The 17,441-nt window shown below is 46.5% G+C and overlaps 1 long non-coding RNA gene and 1 pseudogene across 2 annotated transcripts in view; both read left to right on the top strand.

The window, feature by feature from the left end:
- The window catches only part of LOC119089020, a 40,968-nt gene extending 33,069 nt beyond the window's left edge, over positions 1-7,899 (top strand). The window contains exon 3 of one of the 2 annotated variants that reach the window (XR_005092801.1): positions 7,526-7,899. This is a non-coding gene — a long non-coding RNA (uncharacterized LOC119089020). Of the gene's footprint in view, positions 1-19; positions 626-7,525 lie in introns of those variants that run through there. The other variant, XR_005092800.1, reaches the window with a different exon arrangement.
- A 7,997-nt stretch (positions 7,900-15,896) lies between these two features.
- Positions 15,897-16,599, top strand: LOC114701883 (annotated as a pseudogene).
- The last annotated feature ends 842 nt before the right edge of the window (positions 16,600-17,441 follow it).

Here is a 17,441-nt window from a genome sequence, read left to right as displayed (position 1 = left end):
CATGTGGTTCTTGTTAAAGGTTGAGAAATCCTGGTGAGACCATCGCACAGAGGAACAGAAACCTACCACCACCATCACGGAACTTTACAATGACCACCACAGCTTTGGGCTCCGCGTTGCTAGGAGCCAGTCTCCCACCTTCTGCCTGGTACCAAGGATAAAGACAGATGGCGAAGGCAGCATGGATGGTCAGAAACAGGGCTCATGAAAAGCACAGAGCCCATGCATGTTCTGGGATTTGGGCTCTGTCCCTGAGCGCTGGCAGAAGCAGGTTCTCACAGTTCTGGGCAATGTACCACCCTTCTTCCTGCAGACTATTCCACCAGCCAGAGCAGGCCAGGGAGAACTGGCATGGCCTGTCTCAACAGCACTAGTTTATGCCAACCTTGATGCTTGCTGTAGGGCCAAGAATAAGGTACTTGTTTATCCACCTGCCTCTTCTATCCATTCCTGTTCGTCTGTGTAACGAACGTGTGTGTGTGTGTGTGTGTGTGTGTGTGTGTGTGTGTGTGTGTGTGTGTGTATGTATGTGTGGTGAGCAGTAGGAAGTGAAGATGCTCACAGAATATTACTATGGGCTGTGCTTCAGCGGCATGCTTCTGATTTTTGCAAGATCTGTAGGAAGGGACCAAGTCCCCTCTCACATAGAAAAGGAGACAATGACTTTGACATAATTCTTGCTTCACAGAAAAACAGAAAGATATTGGGTTTCTTCTTCTTTTAGATTTATTTATTTTATTTTATTTTATTTTATTTTATTTTATTTTATTTTATTTTATGTGCATTTACCTGCATGTATGGATGTGCACCATATGCCTGGTACCTGAACAGGTCAGAAGATCATATTAGATACCCTGGAACTGGAGTTATGGATAGTTGTGAGCCACCATATAGGTGCGGGGATCTGAACTCAGGTCCTCTTGAAGAACATCCAGTGTTCTTAACCACTGAGCCGTCTCAGCCCCCCAGAAAGCTATCAGTTTTAAGCTCTATTTCTGTCTGCCCCACCGTATTACCTGTTTCTGGATATTTGCAAAAGCCAACAACAGAGTCACTGCCTGGCGTGACATGTGGTTTCACAGAGGTCACTCTTGATTCTCATCTTCATCTCCCTCTCCCTGTCCCTAAATGTGGATATGGCAGGGAGACATTGCCTAGGAAGGCTGGTCTGAAGAAGACCCATGCTACCATTGCAGAGCTATATTGGCACAGTTCTTTTTTTTTTTTTTTTAAGAGCTGAGAACTGAACCCAGGGCCTTGCGCTTGCTAGGCAAGCGCTCTACCACTGAGATAAATCCCCAACTCCATTGGCCCAGTTCTTCATTCTGCTTCAGAATGCAGCTGCACCAGGATTTCCCAGCTTGCTCACCTGAAGAGTCGCCATGATGGTGAAGGAGATGGTGTCTAGGAGATGTGTCAGTACAATACCTGTTAGCCACAGGGCTGTGAGTAATTAATGGTTCAGCCATTCCTTATTGTCCCAAGAACTGTGGAAAGGCAGGACCGAGATCAGCAGAATACACCAGAGGGATTTCCAGACAGTTCATAGCTTTGGGCGCATCTCCTTCAGCAGCTCTGGACTGCATAAGAACTGTCCTCACAGGCCTCTAGCATGGGCTTGGGTAGCGACTGTGGCTAATAGCGGGACCCCTCCTCCCATGGAGCAATGGAGTCTGTGGCACTAACAGATCTCCTGTGTCTTTTCTGAGCACTTCATTCTGAGAGACTCCACACAAGGAAATAGATCTTGGGTCCCCCTTTCTCAGGGCAGAAATCCAAAGAACGAACACTTATCCCTGGTGACAAATGAGTCAAGTGACGGAGCCTCGTCCGGGGCAATGCTACGTTAAAGGCCCTGGGTACACTGATGGCTGACAGGCACTCAAAGGAAGTTCTTCAGTCCTCTGACTACATTTCCTTGCTTTGACAAAGTACCTCTGCCATGTTTGACTGTTTTTGGGGCCTGGAGAGATGGCTCAGCCGTTAAGAGTTGTGTTCCCAAAGGACCGGCACCCAGATGGCTCATAACCATCTCTCATTCCAGCTCCATATGATCTGACACCTCTGGCCTCTACATATGCACTTATGTGAGCAAAGCTTCATACATGTACACACACAGAGACACCCCTACATATTAATTTAAAATAATAGATGTAAGTCTCAAATAAACTTGCTAGTTTTCTTTTAGGAATTACCGTAACTTTCCCTATTACTTCCTTGAAATTTTTCTGTCCCTGACCCTATCTTCAAAGTTCTAGTTTTGATATGTCTTGAATGTAGACTTCACTCATGGCTCATTCACCCAGAGATATGTCCATATTGTGTAGGGGTCCCATGAGCCCACAACCCCCAGCATAGCTTGGGAGAGGCTGAGACTCCATGTAGAGCAGTGGTTCTCATCCTTTGGGGGCTCGCATATCACGTATCCTGCATATCAGATATTTACATTACTATTCATAGCAGTAGCGAAACTATAGTTAAGAAGTAGCAACAAAATAATTTTATGGTTGGGGGTCACCACAACATGAGGAACTGTATTAAAGCATCGCAGCCTTAGGGAGGTTGGGGAACACTGATATATAGGTGAACATACCTTACACCCTTACTCTGTCTCCAGTCTGTGACCCCTCTAAGTAGGAAAACACATTGAGTCCGAGAAGCTGGCATTTCTGTAAAGCCCAGGGACTTGGAAGGAAGGACTGAGATCTGTACAAGAGAAAAGAAACAGCCCTGGAGATTCCCACAACCCCATAATGCTAGACTCTGCTCAAATGAATAGAGAGTCTCTAGAACAGAGCCAGGCAGCAGGCAGACCTGCTGTGGTGGGAATGTCCTGTCATGTTGCACAAGGCATGTGTGTTTGGTCTGCAGAACACCGCAGGACACAGGTCAGCAAGGTGGCTGCTAGCCACATGTGGTCACTGAACACCTGCCGAGTGACATCTGTGGCTGAGAAACTGAATGTCTGATTTGCTTTCGTTTGAATTTAAATAGCCACTTCTCCAGGTGGCTTCCTTATTCAGAATAATATGCTCTTCTCTTTTCTCTTACATTCTTCACTCCTAAACATTCCAAACCCAGTACCAGGGACCAATCACTGTACTGTTCTGGGGGTCTTCTAGGGGGAGAGCACTCGTGATAAGGCAGGCTGCCGTGGAAGGCTTGCCCCATGACCCCAGACTGGGTGTGGAGGATGTGTTCTGGCTAGCACTGTGGGGCAGATGACCCTATAGCCCTTGAAGCCCCCATGAGCTCAGTAAGCTAGGCTGAGGTGGGATGGGAGCTGTGATTTCCAAAATGGTGCATGTCATGCTGGGGATCAGGGGCTTCCCCCAGAGAGGCAAGTCCCCCCCACACACATATATAGAACAGTTACTCTTAATCTTCTAGGGGCCAAGAGACCTTGGATCTGTAGATTTTGCAAACAACTTCACGACTGAGTTATGGATACAGCAAAGAGGGACCTCTGAGGATTCACAGAAAGAGTGAAATGGTCATGGTCACACATCTGATTTTGCAAGTCCTTGCATGATCCAGGGACAGACACCTGAAGAAGGGCAGGCCAGGAGCCTGAGATGGAGCAATTGTAAACACACTGGGGGTGGGGGGGAGCTGGGGAGCGATGTGAGCGGGGACAGGATTGTGGGACAGGGGAGGCTCCTCAGAAGGCCAGGGACAGAGGACAGCTCTGGGATGTTGTCAGGGCTCTAAAGAAGTCTGTCTCTTGTCCCTGCTTCAGGCACTGGGCCCCCAGATGGCTTGCTCCCAGACTCCAGGGTGTGTCTTGTGTCTGCTGCCATCAATGAAGCCGCCCATCTCTCCCAGCAGAGGCACACAGGTAGAGCAGCTCTAACAAGACAAGAGAAACAGGTAGCCCTGCCCAGGGGCCACTGAGAGGAGATTCATTCCCCGTTGACTTTGGTGTGGGGAATCAGGGTCTTCCTGATCCATGGTGGCTCACCTTTCCCATAGTCAAAGGAAGTGAAATCTGAGCACCAGTCAAGAGTCTACAAATGAGGCAAAAGTGCCTTCCCGCCCTGGGGCTACACTAATGACTTCCAGAAGGCCCAGCCCCTTCCAGCACAAAGTGGGGACAGTGCAGGGTGTACCCCTGCTCCATCCCGCATCGGCAGCCTCACCCAAGGGACCATCTTTAATTAATCCTCTGTTACTGTTGAAATTGCATGGTCCCGAGGGGAAGCCCAACTAAGCAAGAATATTATTTTAAACACACACTGTAAACAACACTGGTTCTCTGAAGAATTCTGAGGTGCTGGGGTGTTGACCCATTCCCTGCCACTGTCAGTGGAAGCCAGGATTTTGTGTCATTTCCCAAATGAAGCTCACTCCAGTTTATTCCTTACCCTTTTCTAATGACATTAGGGCAGAAGCAGAGAAACATATCCAGTACTAAACGTATCTGGTCTCCTGGAAAGACGTTCTTTAGAATGGGCTTAAAGGACCCTCTTTAAATAAGAGCGCTAGCTACCGAACAGCAGCAATAGCTAAGAGTGTGGGCCTTGTCGCTGTGCTGAGTCATAAAACCTGGCAAACAGGCATGCACACATAAACACATGCAATCTTCCAGCCAGACACACACAGGTAAACACACGCATTCATCCAGCCACACACACAGGTAAACACATGCGTTCATTCATGTAAAGCACGGAGCAGTTTAGTATGTGTTTAGTCCGTGTTCAGGAGGCGCAGACACCCGAAGTAAGGTGCTCAAGGTGGAAGAGCTGGTGAATGACAGACTCAGGCTTTGAGCACAGGCAGTGTGACTTCGGGGGTGTGTATTCTTAGCTACTGCATTATACCAGATTGACACTTTTCTCTTCCCAAACCTCTGAACTGATTCAGTCATTTGCAGGAATAAAATCCAGGTGGGGTTTAACCCCTGTCTCCTACAGCCTTGCTTTTGAAAGTTAAATGTGCACAACTTTTTCCTTGGCAGTGTCCTCTTTTCTCAATTTTTTTTTCCTTTCCATCCACAATTACTTAATTGCATGCATAATTACATGTATGAGAAATTGGTTCCCTAGCATCAGACAAGTGCTAGGAAGCAAAGCATTGCCCCTGAGGCCTCCAGCTAGGTGGGATGGATCACAGAACAAGCCGCTGTCTTTGGCTTCTTTTGAAAAAATGACCTGCTTTCTTTTGGAAGGGCTAGAGAGGGGATTTGGAGAGCACATTTCCCCAGAAGCTCCCCTGGGATGGCTGTGAACTTGGCAAACTAACTCCAAATTACCCCCAAAGCGCGATTTGTTCCCTAGCAAAACAGGATAATGGTCTGGGGCAGACCTCGGGCTGCTGGTGAGTGGGTCACCAGAGCTGGGGGAATGCACTCTTCAGCGAGGATGTTTGGGAAACAATTATCTTGCTTTCTTTGAATGAAAGCTAGTCCTGCATATTGTGTGCATGTTCCAAGATCAAATATAGTGCACGGTCTCCATAGAGTCTCTTCCTTTCAGGAAATTATTCATTGATAAAGTTGCTGGCCCAGACAGCCAGCTTCCTTACAGGAACTGCTCTCTGCTTTCTGAGAATTTGCAGACTGGGCAGGAACTGCTCCTGCTGTTAATGAGACCTCTTCCTTTGGAGAGCAAGCAGCCTTACCTCTGCCCACCTTATGTCATCACAGTGATGTGGAGGCAGAGTGTGGCTCAAGGGGCAATAAGGACACACTAGGTATGAGGGACATCGTTTCCCTGCTTGCTCCAAGCAGGGAACGAGTGGCTAGATGATGGCGCACCATTCACTTAGGCTGTTAACTACTAGTCTATGTGGGGAGAGGCACTGGGTTCCAAGGTGCTTTTTTAAAAAGTCAGTGGCAACAAGACCCTCCTCTAGCATCTCAGTCTGTGCTGGTCCAAGAGACAGTGTCATGCCCACAAGGGAGAACAAGAATGCTGCTGTTGTTCACACATGCTTATCGTCATTCCAGAAAATAATAGTGCTTACAGGGCTTTTGTTCTTGTGGATTCTGGGCATTTCTAGAGGTAACCTGACTTAATCCTTTCAATTTATACCCATGGATTTGTGCAATGGTAGGGACCAGCCGTGATAAAAGCAGGTATAGAGTTGGATGCCAATGTGGACATGAAGAGTAGACCAGGGGAAGTCATTTGTGTACAAGAGTCACACAGCCTCTGAGAAGCAAATACTAGCTAGGCAAAGAAAAGAGACCCCAGAGTCCCAAGCATTGTGCTTAGGATAGTCACATTTATGAGTCCTTGTCTAGGTACTGAGTGGATTTTGCAGCCGTAGTTCCTTATATTATCCAGTGTTGATGGATGCGCTGGATGTATTTGAAGATAAAAGCATTCAGAAAAACATCACATAGTTACTAATTATGAATGGATGAGGGTGAAGAAAGAGGTACAAAGGGGCCTTCTAAATTTTAGCCCACAAATATCTCTCAAACTCCTCACGCTAAAAGCACTGGAGTAAAGTAAGGAGGCATGTTTCCAACAGAAATTCAGAATTCTCCTTCACTTAGGTGAACACCTCCCTTCCCATCTTTCTATTTAGATCAAGTAGTGTTATCTTTATTACTGATGAAGTTGAGGATCACAGAAAAGGAATGCCTCATGGCTAAGCAGGGCATCATGCTGTTGCTTAGCATGATGTTTTTGTGGGGTGCCTAAGAACCACTTGCACACCAGAAGCTGACACAGAGAGAAGACCTAATGCACGTCAGTACCTAACAACCGCTACCTGAACTTGGAGAAACTATCACAGCAGCCTGTCTACTCCATTAGTCAATGGAACACTGGTCGAGAATGCACTGCTCCTACCTGAAGACAAGCAGATGCCAGGAAGCAAACAGCAGGTGTCTGGACAGAGTTATTAAGGAAAGGAAGGAGGACATGAGTTTTACAGATACGTGTACATGACTCATTAGGGATGAGTCCCAGACACAAATGAAGAATTTGGAAAATACATGCAATGCATGTCCTTGAAAAAGTGTTTAAGGAAGTGGGGAGGAAGGATTATAGGAGCCAGTGGGGTCAGGGACACCACAAGAAAACCCACAGAACCAACTAACCTGGACTCCTAGGGACCCACAGAGACTGAACTGACAACCAGGAAGCCTGCGTGGAACTGACTTAGGCACTCTGCATGTATGTTACTGTTGTGTAAATTGGTCTTCTTGTGGGACTCCTAACAATGAGCACAGGGGCTGCCTCTGACTCTGTTATTTGCTTTTGGAATCTTTTCCTCCTACTGGATTGCCTTGCCCAGCATTAGTAGAAGAGGAGGTGTCTAATCTCACTGCAACTTAATATACCATGGCTGGCTAATAGCCATGGGAGGCCCGCCCTTTTCTGAAGAGAAACAGAGGAAGAAGGGTGGATGGGAAGGGGAGGAGGGACTGGGAAGGGAGGAAGGAGAGGAAATATTGGTAGGGATGTAAAAACATAAAATAAATAAACAAAACAAAACAGAAAAGAAAAAGACAACACAGAGGGATTAAAGAAGATGTGATGACTGAGCTTATTAATATTTTTGTCTGTTTCAGCTCGACACAACCTAGAGTCCTCTGGGAAGAGAATCTAAATGAGGAATTATCTGGATCTATGTGACCTTTGCTCATCCTGTTGGGTAGGAAGACCCACCCTGAATGTGGGCAGCTCCTTTTCATGGGCTGGACCCTGGACTGCAGAAAAATGAGACACAGAGCTGAGCACTAAGCAAGCAAGGATGAGTTGATCGTTTCTCTGCTCCCACTGTGGATGTGATGTGACCAGTGCTTGAATTTCCACCTTGATTTTCCCTCGGAGGTTAACTCAAAGTGTCCACTTCTTCCTGTGTTTCTTCCTGAATTTATCGTCTGGCACATTCTAATTCACACATCTATCTCTCTCTTTCAATAAAGTACAGTTTCCCTAGTCAGTGAATTGTCCAACATCCTTCATATGTCAGAGTCATAGGAAACATTCTTAAGAACCTAAGAATTTGATAAATGAACTCTCCTGGAGAGTCACGGCTCCCTGGCTTATGAAGAAAGTAGTTCTATGTTCCTTGGTGGCTGCTGTGATAAATCCCTTTCGGCAGAAACTACTTGGGAGAGAGAAGGTTTGGTTCAGCCTACAGGTCACAGTGCATCACCGAAGGAATTCTGGGTGGAAACTCAAGCAGGAACTCGGAGGTGGTCCTGCTCGCTATTCCACACAGCATTATCAAGAAGCAAGGAGCTCAGCCCATAGCCAAAGAAGTGTATAAGGAACCACGGGGAATGCTACTTACGAGGTGACTCACAGGCCGGCTTACACTCAGCTAGCTTTTTATACAACCAGGGACCCCTGCCCAGGGAATGGTGCTGCCCGCAGTGATCACGATGATCTATCCCCCTCCTGCCCTGCCCTGCCCTGCTCCCAATAAACTGCCAGTCAAAACAATTCCACACTGACACAACTACAGGAACAGTGTGATCTACTCCACACAGCTCCTCAGTGAGGCTCTAATTCACAAATGACTCCAGACTGTCAAACTGACTGACTGTGAAGGCTTAGTCAGAACAAACACTTCACTTTAAGTCAACAACTGTTGGGTTTCCCCATCAGAATTTTCTCACTTATAAACTATTGTTCTGTAAAAAAAAAAAAAAAGAAAGAAAGAAAGAAAAAATTCTTCTCGTTGTTTCCTAAATGATACAGTGTAGCATATATTTTCATTAACATTTACACCTGTGCTGGGGGGTGCAGATCATCAAAACACGATGTGGTGTACAGAATAGGATATGTGTTGAACGTATTGGAATGTGAGGCAGTTTTCTAGATGGATTTTGGTGTTCGCTGGAGCCCTAGGCGTGAGTACTGAGCACATGCCATGGCAGGTGCCCTGCTCGGCCGGGGAGACAGACTGTGCTCCCGAGTAATTAACACTAAGGACAGAGACAGCAAGCTCAGTGAGAGAACTAACGTAGCATTGAATAGACAGCAGGTCGGCACTTGAGTTTAGCAAAGCACCGTGTCCTTGGGGTGGCACATTTGGAGGCAGGGGCCAGATTAAAGAAGCGGCAGGCAAGGATGTGCTCTGTGGGCACTCCCGAAACGGGAGGAAGGAAAAGAACGGTGTGGATGGACCAGAACCACTTCATCCCATAAATGATGGGATTGAGTGGCACTTCCTGCCCAAGGGAAGGTGCCTGGAATCAAAGTGGCCTGTAGGGAACAGGCTAACAGCCCAGGGACCCCGACAGCCAGCAGTGCTCAGCAGAGGCACTTCGTCTCACTTTCTATGCTGAAGGCTGACAAGCCATCCAGCCCATGACACTCTCTCTCTCTCTCTCTCTCTCTCCTGTTGTTGATTTATTTTCTCTTTGTAAAATTCTCATTCTCAAAAAAAAAAAAAAAAAGTTGAAAGTAAGCCGGGTGGCGGTGGCGGCAGCGGCAGTTCACGCCTTTAATCCCAGCACTTGGGAGGCAGAGCCAAGCGGATCTCTGTGAGTTTGAGGCTAGCCTGGGCTATAGAGTGAGTTCCAGGACAGGAGCAAAGCTACACAGAGAAACCCTGTCTCGAAAAACCAAAAAAAAAAAAAAAAAAAAAAAAAAAGTTGAAAGTAGAACTTCTTATTTTATGTGAAATTTAGAAACAAAAATTGTTTGCAAGACAAATGCAAAGAAATAAATCTCCTGACAAAGCCAGTCTAGGAAATTAAACATTGATCTCATCACACCCAGAAAGTCTTGGAGAACCAACTTGTCTGAGTCTCAAACTAACTGGAGATAGGACTGGAGATCTTAAGGCCTGACAGACCTGAGTGAACCTTTTCCCTTCCTAGGTATCTTCTCTATAGGAGAGGAGCAGAAAAGGAGAAAAAGGAGGGGGAAGAAGAGGAAGAAAGCGAGGGGCCGACCCAGCCTGGCCAGCAGCAGTGAACAAGTGACTATTTCCTTAAGAGAAAAAAAGAGATTTTTATTTATTTTTAATATGTATCTCTGTGTGAGTTTGTGCAGATAGATGATGGCAGATGCACCCAGAAGCCAGAGACTTCATATCCTCTAGAGCTGGAGTTACAGGTGGGTGTGAGCCACTTAGAGGGCTGCAACTTGAGCCCTTTGCAAGGGCAGTATGTGTTCAGAGCCTATGAGCCATCTCTCCAGACCAAGCCGCCTGTTTCCAATAAGATGGAAGGAGAGCACCAACAGCCAAAGTTCTCACCTGAGTTCTGCCTGTGAGCATGGGATGTATACATAAGAACTCTGACACCTCTCTCTCTCTCTCTCTCTCTCTCTCTCTCTCTCTCTCTCTCTCTCTCTCTCACACACACACACACACACACACATACACAAACACAAACACACATACACACACACACACACAACTTAAAAAGACATCATACCACAGACATAGTCATGTGGATTTTATGCTGAAGTCATGATGTGAATGAAGTTTGCATCTTCGAGTCAACCCTGGTGATCAAAGGCATCTTGATTTCCTGGTTTGGGTCAGGGAAGTCATGAAGACAAACCTTTGTCAGAAGCACAGTTGAATTCTGGGCTGGGTGCAGCAGAAAGTTTCAACTGTAATTTGTTTTTTTTTTTTTTTTTTTATTTTAAAGAGGGATGGGGACAGACAAACATGAAAACAAGTGGGACATTTGTGAACAGAAAGGGTGCTTGCTTGTGCCCATTTTTGAAAAAGAAAATAAAGAAATGGAGAGACAAAGAAACTGGACAGGGAGAGAACAAGTAGGGAGTCGGGACATATCAGGTGCACCCTGGCTCTGATCTCAGTCAAAGAGGACCCCTCCTCCCAAGGCATTTCTCCTTAACAGCACCCCATTCTCATCAGCACCCAGGCTGGTGCTTCCCTGGGTTTTGAAGTCTTAAAGATGTCACACTCGTGCTATCTCATTTTGTCTACTGGAACCTTCATTTGGGAGTACCTTCATGTGTGGGCAGCTGAGTCAGACTGCAAAGAATGGAAGGTGCAGTGTGTGTTGGGGTCACATGCAAGCTCCCCAGCATATCTCAATCAGCTACCTCAGGAGGCCCTTCTCCACGCTGACAGGATCCCTGCCCAAAGTCTACTTTCTTCCTCTGTTCTCTGCTTCTCTCTCCTGCTCCATTGCAGCTGTGGTACCAAATACATCTCAATTAATCCCTCAAATCAAACCATTTGATTGCCCTGACCATTAAAGAGACACCCCAAGGTACCTCGGGGTGACAACTGAATAGTCACTAAGTGAAGATGGGGTGTACTAGATAGCTCACTCCAAGGGTAAGGCTTCTATGTTGTCAGCTATTAAGATACCTTTGCCCATCAACAGATTTTAGTTTGGAAGTATTAGGAAAGCTTTTATGGCTGACCATGAAGTTTGTGTGTATGTGTGTGTGTGTGCGTGTGCATGTATGTGTGCGTGTATGTGTGGTGTGCACGTGGAGTGTGTGTGGTGTGCATGTATGTGGTGTGTGTTTGTGTGGTGTGTGTGTGTGGTATGTGTGTTTGTGTGGTGTGCATGTGTGTTTGTGATGTGTGTGTGCATATGGTGCATGTGTGCATGTGGTACGTGCGTGCATGCGTGTGTGTGTGTGTGTGTGTGTGTGTGTGTGTGTGTGTGTGTGTACATCTAAGCTTGATGACTCACATAAAACTTACACACATTTATACCTAACATTCAGAACACATGCGACTCAGGAGCTACGTTACATCTGGATAATAAAAGATAGCTCTGTCTATCTCTCTATCTATATTCTTCTCCATCTCTTCTCCCTTTGGGGAAAGATGGGGGACTGGGTGAATAAGCTAACATGGAAAGACAAGGGTAAGTTGCCACTTTAGGAAGGGTGAAGTGACTACTAATTTTTGAAGGCTTGTTCTAACAGTCATCTCAAGCTGAATTAAGAAGAACAAAATTGATTTTGCTAAATTGAAAACTTATCCAGTATGTGGAGGTTTTAATAAGGTTCTGATTCTGGTCTCTGGATTCTTAGGAATATTTCATGTCTGGCTTACAGAGAGATACATTTAAACTCACAGTGACACCCCCAGTGCTGCTCAGGAGCCCTGCCCCTCAGCCCACAGGAACCAATGGCCATCCCCGCCCACCCCCCGCCCTCTGCCTTTCTCCCTCCTTAGCTCTCCTGTTTATTGTCAAATCCCTTCCTCTTACAAGAATGCATTAGTTACGGATGGGGCAGGGGGTTGCTCATGGAAGTCTGCCCCTTACTGATGAACTACAGGCCACCACTGATGGACTCTGAGGATGCACACACCAGTAAGTAGAGAACTGGCAGCTTCTTTGCATGCAAACAGTTTTCTTTTTTTTTTTTTCAGAAGAAAAATAAAAGAAAAGGAAGAGAGGGAGGGAGGGAGGAATGAAGGAAAATGGAAGACACTGTTCCCATCTTCAAAGTAACATCTCTCCCAGACTTCCCCTCCAGCCTCTGAATTTGTAGGCTGGTAACAATCTAGTTTCCCACAGAGCCTGATCATGTGTGACAGTCCCCTCCCTGGACTCCAGGTGACACACAAAGGCAGGGTGGCTCTGAGTTGTCTGTTAAGCAAGTCCTCTAAGGCTTCTATCATCCTGAATTGGATAACAACAGACAATTTATGAAGTCACCTGGAACTTTGGTTTACTTGGCTGTAAAGTAGAGTGGATCACTTCATTTAATCAAGAGAAACATCAGATCAGCCCATCCGCATAGATAGATTAAAAAACAAAAAACCCAGAATACCCATCAAATATATCTAAGTCATGAAAAGCAAGGGCATTTTAGGAAACCGTCACAGATCTGAGAAGACTGAGGAGACGGGATGACTAATGTGCTGTGGTGTCCTGGATACAGTTCTGGAACAGGAAGAGGGTGTTAGTGGGAAAACTGGTGCGGTCTGGAGAAAGCTTGTGGATGAGTTAATATTATCGGGGGTGATTTGTTAGCATAAAAATGTCCAGCAGAGACTCTAGCTCTGCTTTCTGTGCGTCTTGTCTATAAACCTGCAACTACTAAAGGTAGATATTTACCTGGAGATGGCTCACAGGTTAAAAGCACCTACTGCTCTTTCAGAGAACTTGTGTTCAATTCCCAGCACCCACCAAGGGCCTCACAATCATTGGCAACTCCAGTACCCGGGGGATCTGACGCCTCCACAGGTACCAGACATGCACACGGTGAACAACCACACAGAGGCAGAGCACCAATACACATGTAACAAATAAATGGTTTTAAGTAGCATTTTACCTTAAAAAGAACGGGACTGACAGCAATGGGCAGCCCTTGTAGCTGCAGTAGGAACAGGGGTACCGGACGGGGCACAAGGCTCGTCCTTCTCATCCTCTTCCCTTAGACAAACATAAAGATGATCCCATGGCTGCCTTGGCACCTTCAGCCAGGGAGCAGATAATTTGTCTTTGGTCTGAAAAGAGAGGGAAAGAAATGAAAAAAAAAAAGCAGAAATAATTGCTGAACTCTGTAATTTAGACAAATGGACTGCATTATAGCAGGGGAGAGGGGCCGGGATACGATTTCAATTGTCTGAATCTTTTGAGAAGACCAAGGGGAGAAAAGAAAGCCACTCAACATTACTTCTTGCCTTTGGTGCCAGCTGCTGACGGAACTTGGCAGGCATGTTGCTGAAAGTCTGATCTTGGAGGTAGAAAAATCTCAGCTCCTGTCCTGCCAAATGCACTTTGCCACACACACACACACACACACACACACACACACACACACACACACACACATACACACACACACACTCATGTGCACTACACTTTTCTTCCCTCAAGTAGAACTTTCCTGGGGGAACAGGAAAGAATTTCAGAGGTCCGTTTGGAAGCAAGCCATGTGGGGTTTTCTGGAATGCAGGCATCCTGTTGCCTCTGCCTCTGGTTTCAGTCCCACACACTCCAGAGCAAGGATATTCCAGCACTGGGGGAGAAAGCCTCCATTTCTGCCAAAGAGACTCCTCCTTCCTCCATCACCTTGAACATCTGTATGTTCCTTTGACATAGAGACCACTTAAAAGACAGGAGTCTCAGCTGGTGTAGTGCCACACATCTGTAACCCCAGGACTCAGGAAGAAAAGAAGAAGAAGAAGAAGAAGAAGAAGAAGAAGAAGAAGAAGAAGAAGAAGAAGAAGAAGAAGAAGAAGAAGAAGAAGAAGAAGCAAGAACATCCTGAGTTCAAGGCCAGCCTGGGCTGTAGAGAAAGAGACTGTCCAGTTAAGCAAATGGCAGCGTGAAACACTGCAGCCAGATGGTAATCGCTGAGGACTGCCCGCCGACTCTAGATTTTCCATAGTGATGTCCCCAAGTGCACAAGGAGATGGGCTTCGGCTGAGCTCCCTGGTTATATAATCAGTGTTCCCTACTTAAATCACCACTGAGATCTTATTGGGAACAGCAGTGGCTCCCGAAATGTGGACTCAGGTTGGGCAGCCTGAACATAAAGCTTAAGAGTATGGTGGAAATGGGGCTGGAGAGATGGCTCAGGAGTCAAGAGCACTTGTTGCTCTGGCAAAGGACCAATAGTTTATTCTCAGCACTCAGATGATGGTTCACAATCATCCACAGCTCCAGTTCCAGGGCATCTGACGCCCTCTTCTGACCTCTGCATGGACTGGGCCCACATGTGGTACACATACATACAGATAGACAAAACACTTATACACATAAAATGAAATAAATTAGTCTAACAGGGGAGTATATTTAAAATGCAAGCTTTAGGCTGTGGTGTGAGTGTGAGGACATGAATTCAGATTGTATAGAGGCCATGGAGGGTGGATTCATCTTTAAAGTTAATCCCCAAGATGTGGGTGGGGGAAGACAGACTTCTGTCTGGAGCTTATTGGTCATCCATCCAATGAACTCCTGGTTCAGTGAGTGACCTTATGTCAGGAAAGAAAATGGACAGTTCTCAAAGAAGGCATTACTATTGACCTCTGATCTACGCATACACACAAACACACACATCTATGCATGCACATGAACATGTACATACAGCCACATGAACAAGTGTATATGGAGAGGGGTGAAGCTCTTGGCTTTCTCCCTTTAGGTCTAGAATTGCAAGGCTCAGAGTCAGACACCTGTTTCTATAGGTGGCCCTGGGGCCCATTTCAGTTTGGCCATCACTGGTGACTGCCTGAAGCCCAGGGGACTTGGAAATCACAGGCCCATGGTGTCATGTGGGGGAAGGGCTCTTCCACAGTCCTGGGTGATGGACTAACCTGACCAGCTTTCCAGACCAGAGCCCCAGCCAGGTGCACAGCCTCTCCAGCCACATGGCAGCTTCGGGTTTGGTGCCCAGGTCCAGATCTTCTACAGAAAACAACCCTGTCTACCCAGAAGCCAAGGACCCTGAGGACAGCAGTGTGGCCCAACTGGCTTTCTTAATGATTGATATCTACCTCCATTCCTTCAAGAATGACTGATTGACTTTAGAAATCACCACCCAGTCCATCCAAAACATCACAGCAACACATGACCAGAATAAAGGCAACAGAGACTATAACTGCTCTCTTTCCACAGATGCTTCTCAGGCTCTCGGAAAAAATGACTTGATTTCCTTAGCTGAAGAATGGGCCAATAATGAGAAGCCACCACGAGACCTCAAGACCGACAGCAGCCAGCCACCTGCCTCTGCTTCATGTTGGGAAGTCAGCTAGGACCCTTCTCACCCTTGGCTTCCAGGAATCTGTTCTGACTTAGTTTCTTCCCAGATCCTAGTCTGACCCACAGATTTTATTTCCAGGATAACACCTGTCTTCCAGGCCTTCCAGCTGGGCTCATTTCCCTCCGTCTTTGAGTATTACAAGAACTAACAGAAATCTGGATTGAATTTATTTCTTCTAAGTCTTCAGAGCCATTTCCTGTCCCACACGAAGCCTCGTGGCTCAGGAACCTTGCACTGGCCGCTTGAAGGTGTCTTAGTCGACACGCATGCCCATGTCCTTTCCTAGGGATAGCAGGAGAAGGGAAATCTAAGCAATCCCTTAGCTAGGAATCAGAGCGAGACATCTACTTCGACAAAACTGAAAGTCAAAACAAGCTATCATCACCCTTCCAAAGTTGTTGTATTACCTCCAACTTCAGAATATGGTACCACTAAATTTTCTTCTAAATAATAGGATGGCTGGCAGCAAAGTGGTGGGCTGCAGAGGCATTACAGGGACCCAGCAGCTATGGGGAAAATCGAGCTGCAGCTCATAGCCAACACTGGAGATTGTCACCAATCTTCAGCCAGTGGGCGAGGACTTCCGGTGATACCTGAAGACGAAACGCGTCAACTGTGGTGAGATTTCAGAGAAGGGGCAATATTTCCAGCTGGTGGATGGTGTGGTGCTGAGAGGAGGCTGTGGAAGTGTCTCCATGATCCAGGAGTGTAAGCTCTGTGTGCGGAAAACTTCATCGAAATTCTGAGCAGTGGCATCAAGTCTTACAATGCTGAAGACAACGAGAAGCTCAAGACTATGGTAGAGTTTCAGTGCTGGAGCCTTGAACTGATTGACTTCCAGGCCCAGGCTGGGTTTGTTGCTGAAGGTCTGGAGTCAGAGACAGTCCTCTGTGACAGTAATCTGCAGGAAAGGGTTAAGGAGTCTGTGGCGATCATCCAGGTCACCCATCAGTTTGTGAACTGTTGAACTGTCTTCCTGCAAACTTGCTTGTGGGGACTGAGAAGAGAGGAAGCACCCTTAGTAGCAGCCCCTGTGGAGACTTCTCATCTCTGATCATCACAGTGCCCTCACAGCCTGCATGCTGGGCTTCGCCACAGCTCTAAGACCCACCAATAAAGCCTCTGGTGGTGCCACAAAAATAAAATGATGACTTAAAATAACAGTGGTGCTCCATGGTAACTCATTGCAAGCATGAATACAAGGTTTGATCATCCAGAATCCATATTTGAAATATTCCAGGTATGTTGATGTGTGTGTTTGTAATTCCAGCACTGTGAAAGTAGATACAGGAGAATCCCTGGGGCTTGCTGGCCAGCCTAGCTTACTTGGTAAGTTCCAGACCCATGAGAAACCCTGACACACACACACACACACACACACACACACACACACACACACACTCACTAATGAGTTATTACTTCTCTTTGTGTCTGTGGGTCAGAAACCTGTGAAGATGGGCTGCTCACTTCTGGCCTTCCACCATCTCCCAAGGCTGCAGGGGACTCACTGGGCTGCAGTGTCTGTTTTCAGGGACTCACTCATGTGGCTAGCAGGTGGTTTGAGCTGTTCATCTAGGACTTCAATTTTTTTCCCATGCACTACCTACGACATGGGACAAACTAAAGCTCGAAGAAAAAAACATGATTTAACTAAATCACAAGTTCAATTATCTACCCACATCTTTATTTATATATCTGTCTGTTATGACATGGCAGGGAACATGCCCCAGAACGAGCTTCCCTCGAGACTATGAAAGATTGTTAAGACTTTTATACCTGAGTCTTGAAGGCACCAGCTTTGTATTCTCC

The sequence above is a fragment of the Peromyscus leucopus genome, chromosome 14 (assembly GCF_004664715.2).
Source record: "Peromyscus leucopus breed LL Stock chromosome 14, UCI_PerLeu_2.1, whole genome shotgun sequence".
In the NCBI taxonomy this organism is placed as follows: Eukaryota; Metazoa; Chordata; class Mammalia; order Rodentia; family Cricetidae; genus Peromyscus; species Peromyscus leucopus.
This window is presented reverse-complemented; position numbering and strand designations above follow the sequence as displayed.